This window comes from Triticum dicoccoides, chromosome 3B, assembly GCF_002162155.2.
Source record: "Triticum dicoccoides isolate Atlit2015 ecotype Zavitan chromosome 3B, WEW_v2.0, whole genome shotgun sequence".
Classification (NCBI taxonomy): domain Eukaryota; kingdom Viridiplantae; phylum Streptophyta; class Magnoliopsida; order Poales; family Poaceae; genus Triticum; species Triticum dicoccoides.
Window position 1 is genome coordinate 608,074,570 of NC_041385.1, and position 12,248 is coordinate 608,086,817.

The window sequence follows — 12,248 nt, forward strand, 5'->3', positions numbered from 1 at the left end:
ATATATATATATATATATATATATATATATATATATATATATATATATATATATGAAGAACAACGACGGAAAGAGTGAAGACAATGCAAAGTTGAAGAATTTGAAAAAACTGAGGAATTTCAAAAATGAAGAAAAACTCAAATTGAAGATTTTCAACTTTGGTTGGTGGCGTAACCCATCGTATAAGAAAGCTAATTTCAGACACGGCGTACAATTCTTGTAGGGTTCTGAGAATCAATTTCTTCATTAATTTCTTGACACTTAGAGGGTTAGTCTTCATTGATTGAAGAAAAACGTTGCTTCGTGTGTTGCACATCTAAGTCATCAAGTCAGCGTAAGTGTTAAGATGTGTGTCCTTTTCAAAGAACATTCGAAGATTCTAGGATATTTAGCTCACACCGCAACTTTCTAAATCTCTTCTCATCCAAGGGCTTTATGAAGATATTGGCCAACTGTTCTTCAGTACTTGCATGGTCGATGGAGATGTCGCCCTTCAACACATGGTCACGAAGAAAATGATGACGAATTTGGATGTGCTTTGTCTTCGAGTGCTGAACTGGGTTATGAGCAATCTTGATAGAACTCTCATTGTTGCAGTAGAGAGGCACATTCTGCACGTTGATGCCATAGTCCTTGAGTGTTTGCTTCATCCATAGTAATTGAGCACAGCAAGATCCCACAACAATGTACTCAGCTTCTGCAGTGGAGAGTGATACGCAGTTCTGCTTCTTCGAGGACCAACATACCAAAGATCGTCCGAGGAAATGACATGTGCCTGATGTTGACTTGCAGTCCACCAAATCACCAGCATAGTCAGAGTCTGAATATCAAATGAGATCAAAGGAAGAGCCCTTGGGATACCATAATCCAAGTGTTGGTGTGTGAGCTAGATATCAAAGAATATGCTTCACAGCTTTATGGTGTGATTCCTTCGGTGTAGCTTGAAATCGGGCACACATGCAAACACTAAGCATAATATCCGGCCTAGATGCACATAGGTACAATAAAGAGCCAATCATGGAGTGGTATACCTTTTGATCGAAGTCTTTACCATTTTCATCAGTGCATAGATGGCCATTTGTGGGCATAGGAATTTTGACGCCTTTGCAATCTTGCATGCCGAATTTCCTCAACACATCCTTGAGGTATTTCTCCTGAGATATGAATATGCCATTGTATTGTTGACAAATCTTAAGACCTAAGAAGAATTTCAGTTCTCCCATCATAGACATTGATATTCTTCACTCATCATATAGGCAAATTCATCACACGCCCAAGGTGCTTGCTTGAGGCCATAGAGGGCCTTGTTGAGTCTGTAGATGTGATCTGGAAATTTTGGATCCTCAAAACCTGGTGGTTGAGCAACATATACTTATTCCTCAAGCTTACCATTGAGGAATGCACTATGTGTAGCCTTGAGCTACAAGACGAGCCTTATTCCTCACCACGAGGCCATTTTCATCTTGTTTGTTGCGGTAGATCCATTTGGTATCGATGATGTTGTGCTTGCGTGGGTCTGGTCGCTTGACAAGCTCCCACACATTGTTGAGCTCAAATTGATGCAATTCATCTTGCATGGCTTGAATCCACTCAGATTCCATGAATGCTTCATCTACTTTAGTGGGCTCTGTGATAGATACAAAAGCAAAATGCCCACAAAAGTTAGATAAATGTGAAGCTTTTGAGCGCGTGAGGGGACCTGGTGCACGAATGTCATCGATGATCTTCTCGACTTGCACTTCGTTTGCAATGCAAGGATGTGCGGGTTGACGACTTTGCTTAGGCCCAACAGTTTCTTCAGGACCAGTTTCTTCAGCAGCACCAGTATGATTTTCTTCACGATCAGGAATGACTTCTTCAGCAGATTCTTCAGTTGGGATGACATCCTCAATAGCTTTGAACTTGATGGATTCCTCAGGTGACATTTCATCTAGCACAGGAGGTAGGTGCTCTCTTTGCGAGCCATTAGTTTCATCGAACCACACATCTACAGTTTCAACAACCTTGTGATGATTGATGTTGAAGACTCTGTAGGTGTGCGAGTCCTTTCCGTAACCAAGCATAAAACCCTCATGTGCTTTCAGTGCAAATTTAGAGTGATGGTGAGGATCTATAATCTAGCATTTAGCACCTAAGACTTTGAAATAACTTACATTGGGTTTCTTGTCAGTGAGGAGTTCATATGAGGTCTATTTTAAGAATTTGTGAAGATATACCTTGTTAATGATGTGGCACGTAGTGTCAATTGCTTCAGGCCATAAGCGCTCAGGTGTCTTGTATTCATCAAGCATAGTGCAGGCCATCTCAACAAGAGTCCCGTTCTTGCGCTCCATGACGCCATTCTGCTGAGGAGTATAAGGAGCAGACAATTCGTGAGTAATACCAAGCATATCGAGATATTCATCGAGGCCAGTGTTCTTGAACTCGGTTCCATTATCTCTCCTGATATGCTTGATCTTCACACCGAAGTTAGTGGAAGCCCTTGAGGAAAATCGTCTGAAGATTTCCTGCACTTCATTTTTGTAAGTGATGATATGCACCCATGTATAACAAGAGTAGTCATCAACTATGACAAAGCCATATAATGATGCAGAACTAGTGAACATGGCATAATGAGTAGGGCCAAATAGATCCATTTGAAGTAGTTCAAAGGGACGAGAAGTGGTCGTGATAGTATTCACGGGATGCTTGGCTCTGGTGATCTTTCCAGCCTCACAAGCCCCACAAAGATGATCTTTGAGGAATTTGACTCCCTCGATGCCAATGACGTGCTTCTTCTTCGCGAGTGTATGCAAGTTCCTCATCCCAGCATGACCAAGTCGTCGATGCCATAACCAGCATTCTGAAGCTTTTGCAAGTAGACATGTGGCAAGCTATGGTCCTGCAGAGAAGTCAACAATATACAAGTCTCCTTTCCTAAAGCCTTCGAAGACTTTGGAGTTGTCAGATTCCATTAGCACAAGGCAACGAAATTTGCCAAGGACAACAACCATATCAAGATCACAAAGCATTGAGACAGACATAATATTGAATCCTAAGGACTCCACAAGCATGACTTTGTCCATGTGTTTATCCTTTGAAATTGCAACCTTACCCAGACCCAATACCTTTCTTTTGCCTTTGTCAGCGTAGGTGATATGCTTCAGATGTGATGGTGACAAATCAGTGTCCATCAACAAGCTCCTGTCACCAGTCATGTGATTTGTACATCCACTGTCGAGGACCCACTCAGTAGCTTTGGGTTGTTCATCCTGCAGATGAATTAGTGCAACTTATGAACCCATGTACTTCATCAGTGAAGAATATGATATCAATTTCATCAACAGTAACAGATATAACAATATGAGGATGTGAGAAATGAATGATTCATTTCTTCATGATTAGCTTTCGTCCTTTCAAGCACATTCAGGTCTCCAGCAAATTCGTCAGACGAGTAAGTTCGTCTGGAGACCTGACCCTGCATAAGAGATTAGTTCTTTTTCTTCACCACCCACATCTAGAGGGGTGGCGAAGAGTTCATCATTCTGTGAGCTCCATAAGGAAATGATGGCATAGAAGCCAGTGCACTTCGTTTCACAGAAGAGTGGTTAGGATAAGCATATGAATAAGCAGAGAAATTCTTCAAGGACTTATGAACATAATGGTTTGAAGAATAATGCACATATTCATGGCCCTTAGAATTTCCCTGCGAAACAGAAGTGTTAGCACGATGATGTTCATATGAGGATTTTGATCCGCGTGAGGAATTTGATCCATGTGAGGAATTTCGTCCATATGAGGACTTGGATCCATATGAAGAATTTGATCTGGGGTTCCTATTCTTCATGGGTTGTGTCATTATGACATTCACCTGAAGATTTTCAAGGCATCTTTTTGGAACCCAGATTTTCTTCATAGGGGGACCGTTCCTGCAGTTAGTTCCAACATATCGAGCAAATACTTCACCATTCTGATTCTTAAACAGTTTATAGTTGGGGTCAAATGACTCATCTGAGGAATATGAAGAATCAGAAGTAAAGCCAGATAAAGTGCATGGATCTACAGGAGGTCCTTTCGCAGCAACCCATAAGGTTTTGGGGTACTGCTCAGGTTTCCAGTAGGTTCCATCAGCATTGAGTTTCCTCTCAAAGGCAATACCCTCTTTCCTAGGGTTCCTGTTCAAGATCTACTTTTTGAGCACATCACATAGAGTCTGATACCCTTTGAGGCTTTTGTAAATGCCTGTCACATACAATTCCTTTAGCCCTGCATTATCGTCAGTGATACATGTGGTATCCTCAGATGAGGAATTTGTGACCATAGAGATAGTTGAAGAATTTGCAGCAAGAGAAGCATTTGAACATTCAGGTGATGAATTAGCAGATTCACGCTCAATGCATTTCATACATGGTGGAATAAATTCTTCCTGAGCGGAACTGATCTGTTGAGCAAGCAATGAGTCGTTTTCCTTCTGAAGATATTCATAACTCGCTTTTAACTTCTCAAGATCTTGCTTTCTCTAAAGAAATTCGTAAGAAAGCTTCTCGTGATCAGTTAAGAGAGTGTTATGATGATTTTGAAGGTTGTCAAACCGAGTTTGAAGTCTCTGAAGATTATCTGTCAGAGTCTTAGTTCGATTCAATTCCTCACCCAACAGGTCATCGCTTCTGTTTAGTTGATTTTGAATCTTTTCTAAAGCCTTCTATTGTTTAACAGCAATTTTAGCAAGTTTTGAATATCTAGGCTTAAGATTGTCATCAGATTCATCCTCACTAGAGTCAGAGGGGGAATGTTTGAGTACCTTGGCACCTTTTCCCATGAAGCAATAGGTGGGAGCATAGTCATCGTTGCCCTTATCAGTAGAGTCGGGGAAGTCATTTTCTTCAGTGTTGAAGATGGACTTGCTGATGTATGCAGTAGCGAGGGCTAGGGTAGGCACACCAGAGTCAGATTGCTCAGATTCCTCCTCTTCCACATTATCCTCAGATTCCACTCCAGAGTCCATTTCCTTGCCAATGAATGCCCGGGCCTTCTTGGAACTACTCTTCTTGTGAGATTAAGATTTTGAGGATTTTGATGATGAAGACTTTGAAGATTTCTTCTTCTTCTTTGAATCATTAGAATTGTCATCTTTGTACTTCTTATTCTTTGATTCCTTTTCCCATAGAGGACAATCAGACATGTAGTGACCAGGTTTCTTGCATTTGTGCCAAGTTCTCTTCTTGTAGTCACGGGACGAGGAATCATCATTCTTGAAGACTTTCCAAAACGACCGCGGCGAGAGAACTTCTCGAATTTCCTCACGAGCATTTCTAGCTAGTGGCTCAATTCTTCAGGATCACCAAGGCTGCCACTAGAATCCTCAGCTTCGGACTCAGATACTGCCTTGGCCTTTATTGCTCGTGATCTTTCATAGCTCGGTCCATAGAGATCTCTCTTCTCAGCAAGTTGGAACTCATGAGTGTTTAGCCTCTCGAGGATATCAGTGGGATCAAGTGACTTGTAATTAGCTCATTCTTGAATCATCAGTGCAAGGGTATCAAATGAGGTGTCAAGTGATCTCAGCAATTTCTTCACCACCTCATGATCGGTGATATCAGTGGCACCAAGTGCTTGAAGCTCATTTGAGATGTCAGTGAGGCGATCGAAGGTTTGCTGAACATTTTCATTGTCGAGTCTTTTGAAGCGGTTGAAGAGATTGTGAAGAACATCAACTCGGGAGTCACGTTGAGTTGAGACTCCTTCATTGACCTTGGACAGCCTGTCCCAAATCAGCTTAGCAGTTTCCAGTGCACTCACTCTGCCGTACCGACCTTTGCTCAGATGGACAAATATGATATTCTTCACTTGAGAATCGAGTTGTTTGAATCTCTTCACATCATTAGCATTCAGAGATGGAGTGACTGAGGGAACACCATTTTCCACAATGTACCAGAGATCGTTATCAATTGCCTCAAGATGCATACGCATCTTGTTCTTCCAGTAGGGGTAGTCCGTCCCATCAAAGGTAGGACACCCAGCCGAGACCTTGATCATACCTGTAGTCGACATAACTAAAACTCCAGGTGGTTAAACCAAAATCACACAGAACAAGGGAGTACCTTGCTCTGATACCAATTGAAAGTGCGTTACGTCGACTAGAGGGGGGGTGAATAGGCGATTTTTATGAATTCTTCACTGAGGAATTTCAGGGTGAGGAAATTCCTAAGCGAAGAACTACTTGCAGCGGAATAAGTACTTAGGTATAAGCATAATAGAGCAACAACATAGTCATCATGATGAAATGAAAGACAAACATAGAGTACACAAAGCGTAAACACAGGATAAGCAGGACGAAGACAAACTGACTGAAGAAATAGGATTGAGGAATTAGAGAAAGTCTTCAGTCAAAGTCTTCAAACAATAATGATCGGGCACATCAATGCATAACTGAGGAAACGAAAGGGTTGAGGAAATAGAACCGGTAGGCTTGGTGAAGACAATGATTTGGTAGATCAGTTCTAACTGTTGTGATAGTTGTATGTCTGGTTGAAGCGGCTGAGTATTTAAACTCGAGGACACACAGTCCCGGACACACAGTCCTCACCGTATTCTCCTTGAGCTAAGATCACAAAGACCTCGCCCAACAGTAGTGGTAAGTCTTCACAGGTGACTTCCAAACCTTCACACACTTGGTCACTCGGCAATCCACAATTCCTCTTGGATGCTCAGACCATGACGCATAACCATTTGGAGGATACACAATCCTCAAAGGTAACAAGCGTCGGTTCCACACAGGAACAATCTCTTCAGTGATGCTCAATCACTTTGGGGTTTGTAGGTTTGGGTTTGGGATTTGGGTTTTCCTCACTCGATGATTTTCACTCAAAGTCCTCGGAGGAATGAGATGCTCTCAAATGACAAATGTTAGTTTCTCTCAGAGCAGCCAACCAGCTAGTGGTTGAAGGGGGCGGCTATTTATAGCCTAGGCAGCAGCCCGACATGATAAGACATAAATGCCCTTGTCTGATATGACCGTTAGGTGGTAGGATATTTTGGACAGCTGGCGCCTAGCACAGCAACAGTCGGATTTGAGGTTCAAATTCCTCAGGGCTATCATGCTCCTCACTGTGTGGGCAATCCGCATTGGCGAATTCCTAACTCCTTAGTCAGACCAAATTCCTTAGAGACCAGAAGATCTTCGTCTCTATCACTGAAGAAATTGACTGAACTGATATGAGATTTCCAATGGCTTCACTCGAAGGATTAGGTAGGTGTAGGATTTTGAGATGAGCATCACTTGGAAATCTGTTTCCTTAGTATTACCTCGACCCCCTTTAACAGTGCGGTGTTTCCTATGACTCAAGAAGAAGAAAATGAAACTACGAAAACAAAAGTCTTCACGCTCCAGATTCCTCGCATGAATATCGAGTCTTCATGGTCACACAATTTCTTCACTTTCAAAGTATTCAGGAGAACCAAAGTCTTCAGCAGAAGACATTCATTTTTAGGGGTCGACTTTCACTATAAATATCAAACTCCTCATTGACTTATAGAGCCTGTGTACACTCACAAACATATTAGTCCCTTAACCTATAAGTCTTCAATACACCAAAATCACTAAGGGGCACTAGATGCACTTACAAGTTATAACATCAAACCAGTTAAACAAACAAGGAATTAAAGAGTTTCAATTGGATGCTATTAAGTAGTTATTAACATCATTGTAACTAGTTGCAGCAGCAAAGTAGTTAAACAAACAAATTTTGCAAAAAGGTACCTGTTGTGGCACTGGAGTTTCTCTTGGATCCTGAAAAGTTGAGTAGCCACTAACGTGATTAGAGAAACCGGTTGCAGTAGCAAAGCAGTTAAACAAACAAGTTTTGCAAAAGGAACCTGTTGTGGCATTGGAGTTTCTCTTGGATCCTGAAAAGTCGAGTAGTCAGTAACTTGATTAGAGCAACAAGTTACATCAACAAACCTATTACACAAATATATTTTCGAAAATGTACCTTCTGTGCAATTGGACTTCCAATTGGATCCTTAAAACTTGAAGTTGGTAAGATGATTACAGCAACAAGTTACAACAGCAAACCAGGTAAACAAGGAAGTTTATGAAAACATACCTCTTGTGCCAATGGATTTTCAGTTGGATCCTGCAAACTTGAATGTTAGCAATCATAAATAAAGTGTTGCAAGAGCCATAAAAAACTAACATCAAACTAGTAAGACTAACCAGTTTTGGTAATGTATTTAATTACACATGGACTAGTAAAACTAACAAGTTCTTGGCAAGTCGGTACTGTTTACCAGCAACACAAACATCTATAAATTTATTTGATGTAAGCAAAATGATTCCAACACATATATATAAGTTAAAAAGACGGTGTCCCTCATATAAACCTGACAATTGTCTATCTATGGACATGCAAACATTACTAGTGCTACAAGTGATAACAGCAAACCATTTAAACAAACAGGGTATCAGAACGTAAATTACACGTAAATTCTGTTGCAACCTAGAAGTACATATGACCAGCTATCTACGTGCTTAAGTAGCTATTTAAGTTCAGGCAAACATGTAATTCTTAATAGTAAGTATCAAACACATAGATAGGCGCAATCTATAATATGATTAACAGGCTATGCATTATGTAATCAGTAGCAAACTAAATTAAGCCAAGCAACGTAATTGAACAATTTTGCAAAAGTGTCTAACTAAAATTCTGAGAAGCAGGTAACTTAACTTACGCTAGCTCTTTGTACAGGCACACTACAACTTACTTTTTGCTTACAATGTTCTACGAAGGAGTCCATGGCATCAATTGCTTGGATACGCAGTCCCAATACTTCTTTCTTCCCACACTGCATTGGTAAGTCGAATGGTTAATCTGATAAGATGATGCATCCTTGATATGTTATATGAGGACGGGTTGTTAGACTAGTTGTAGCCACACACATCACACTGGCTTTTACTATATATTTCATGCGATTACATTTGTCATATCATCTAAGCAATCTACAATAGGATGAAAAGACTGGCATCCTTCACATTATTGGCGAACTCAGTTCATAGAAACAAGCAATTCAACCATTCCATGGGTAAATCAAAAGCGCCACTGGAATATTCTTCACTACGCCAATCATACATGCAAAAAGGGGCGACGCCACCGTAGGGGCTGGTATGGGTGGCCGCCTCGAGTTGCTGGAAAGTGTGCACCTAGTTTGAGTCGTCCAGGTTGGCCTAGGCTAGTTTTGTTTGTCCCAATGCATGAGCAGGTAATGTAAAAAATGAAGAAAAATGTTTCAATTTGGATGGGCCAATCACGTAAGTGCAAGGCAGGCCCTATAGCAGGCTCGCGGACCAAATGAGCTCCTCCCATATTGATCGGCGGCAGGAAAAATTCCAATTCGTTCGCTCCAACCTCCAGTCTGGTTTGCTCCTAACCTAGCCGCTGCTGGACAGACCGACACATCACTTCCTCATACCCTCGTTGGAGGGCGGTTGCCGGGCTTCAAGTGAATGGAAGGACAAGAAGATGAAGATCCAACCTTGGGTGTAGCCTGCGTGGGAGGCAGCAGCGACAACACGGGCAAGACATCGAGCTTGCGCAAACGGACAGTCGCAGCTTGCAAGAGCAGCATGCGCAACGAGCAGGTACATCACATCCCTGATTATATCTAATTCAACTGTTCAATTTCTAGCCAATAGTTAAACCCGACGGTGTGTAAAACTACTTGTATGTAGGGAATCTATGAGAAAATGAAACCAATTTCTGCTTATTTTATAACTCCCCCAATCAATATTGAACTGACTGAACCAGATGTATCTAATCAAGTTTCCAGTGCAAACATACAAGCTCATGTTGTTCTTGAGCGTGAAGTGTCTAATGAACAGACTACTAATGAAGGATTTGATGCAAACATTTTACATGCTCCTTGTGATGAACATTTGTCTAATGAGGGATCTAATGCAAGCATTTTGCAAGCTCCCATTGAAGGATTTAGTGTCTAATGACGATCTGCTATGTTGAGAGAGACATAGAGATTTGTAGGCATTGATGACAAGCAAATTATAGTACATTTTCATGGCTTGAGGAAACATCGAGGCCATCTACCAGAAAGTCCCCGTATCATGACAATGCAGCATAAATAGTTTTCTAATCTGTTGTTTGAAACTATTGGCATACTTATGCAGGATAGATATATTGATATGTACTTTGCACACTGGTTATAGGTGCAATTACACTTCGATATTTTCAGCCAGAGAACGAATAATTCAAGCAGGTACAGACCATGTTAGTAGTCCTTGTACACCATCTTGCATTTTGTGTTTTTTGGTCCTTACATCATTTAGTGTTTTATAATCTGAACTACTTTGGATCATTAGCTGGTTTTCAAAGTGCATGTAGCTTCACATTTCTCAAGTTATGTTGATTTCCGGAGTGCAAGTGCCTTTGTATTTTTTAAGTTAAATTTTCACCCCTGGTAACTTGAATTCATGGATCCATCACTGCACACAAATCATACACGTAGGCCAATACGAATTAAATGAAATGCAGGGACTTACGCTAGCTCGTTGCACAGGCTCACTGCAGCTCTGCTTGCACTTGGGATGTTCCATGTACAATTCCATGTTACCACTTGCTTGGATGTGTAGGCCTTGTTCTCCTTGCATCCCCCTCTACATTTTTGACATGGTGAATGGTTAATCATATAAGAGGAATCGACCTTGCTATTGTACTAGAGGACAGATACTTACTAGGTTATACCGGTGTGCAGGATGTGTACCAGATCCCGTAGCGCCGTCATGCTTCACTAAAAAATGGTTTTGCTTGTTTCAGATGATATCTCCAGAAGAAATAAGAGTTAAAGTCATAGTTGCATAGGTGTGTAAGCTAAGAGAGTAGTGAAAGGATATCCAAACATTGTTGAAATAGTGCACAAGGGAGTGATATGTGGATACCTAGTTCGGGTCGGCGTTTGGGCATGCTCTCCTAGCTAGAGTGTGGGTCACTTCAGAGCCGTTGAGGGTGATGCGTTGGCATTGGCGGGCCGCGCATGGATGTAGATCTTGAGTGGCAGCGGAGCACTATGATGCAGTGGACGAGACCGTTGGTGAAGCCCCGACAGCCTTGGGGCGGAGGTGCGATGATGTGCTCGATGAAGTAGCCCCGGTGAGGTGGGAGATGACATCGGTGAGGCGCACCTGATGCGGTGGAAGTCGGTGTCTGTGAGGTACGTCGGTTGCGGTGGCCGAAGTTGTCGGTGGACCACCCGGTGCGGTGGATGAGGGCGTAGATGAGGTAGCTCCGGCGCGGTGGTGAAGCGCGACCGTCGTCTTCGTCGTCGTCGTCCGGCACAGAGATGGGGAAAGAGATGAGACGAGGAGCGATTCAAACTTTGCTTGGGTTGGCGGCGAATTAGGGATTTGAGTGCTCTGGGCACGGAAGGGGACGGTGAAGAAGGGAGATTTTGCAGGGCTGTAATTGGGGCCGCCAGATATTTCAATCCGAAACGTGGAAGCACAAACTTATTTTGTTGTCGTTCTTTTTGGGAGGGGAGGGAGGGAGGGAGGTAAGGCGATGGGTGGTAAGGCGATGGGTGGCTGGGTGCTAGCGTCCGTATGACACATGCGACCACCACGACACGACCCTGGTCTGCCTGGTGCACCTTGCTACCTCTTGAGCACTGCGTTGGATTTCCCCGAAGAGGAGAGGATGATGCAGTAAAGTAGCGTAAGTATTTCCCTCAGTTTTTGAGAACCAAGGTATTAATCCAGTAGGAGATCACGTTCAAGTCCCTCGTACCTACACAAAACGATAGCTACTCGCAACCAACGCGATTAGGGGTTGTCAATCCCTTCACGTTCACTTACGAGGGTGAGATCTGATAGAGATGATAAATAATATTTTTGGTATTTTTGATATAAAGATGCAAAGTGAAAAGTAAAAGGCAAAGTGAAAACAAAGCAAGTAATAAAGTAAATGAGATTGATATGATGAGAATAGACCCGGGGGCCATAGGTTTCACTAGTGGCTTCTCTCAAGAGCATAAGTATTCTACGGTGGGTGAACAAACTACTGTTGAGCAATTGACAGGATTGAGCATAATTATGAGTATATCTAGGTATGATCATGTGTATAGGCATCAGGTCCGAGACAAGTAGATCGAAACGATTCTGCATCTACTACTATTACTCCACTCATCGACCGCTATCCAGCATGCATCTAGAGTATTAAGTTAAAAACAAAGTAACGCCTTAAGCAAGATGACATGATGTAGAGGGA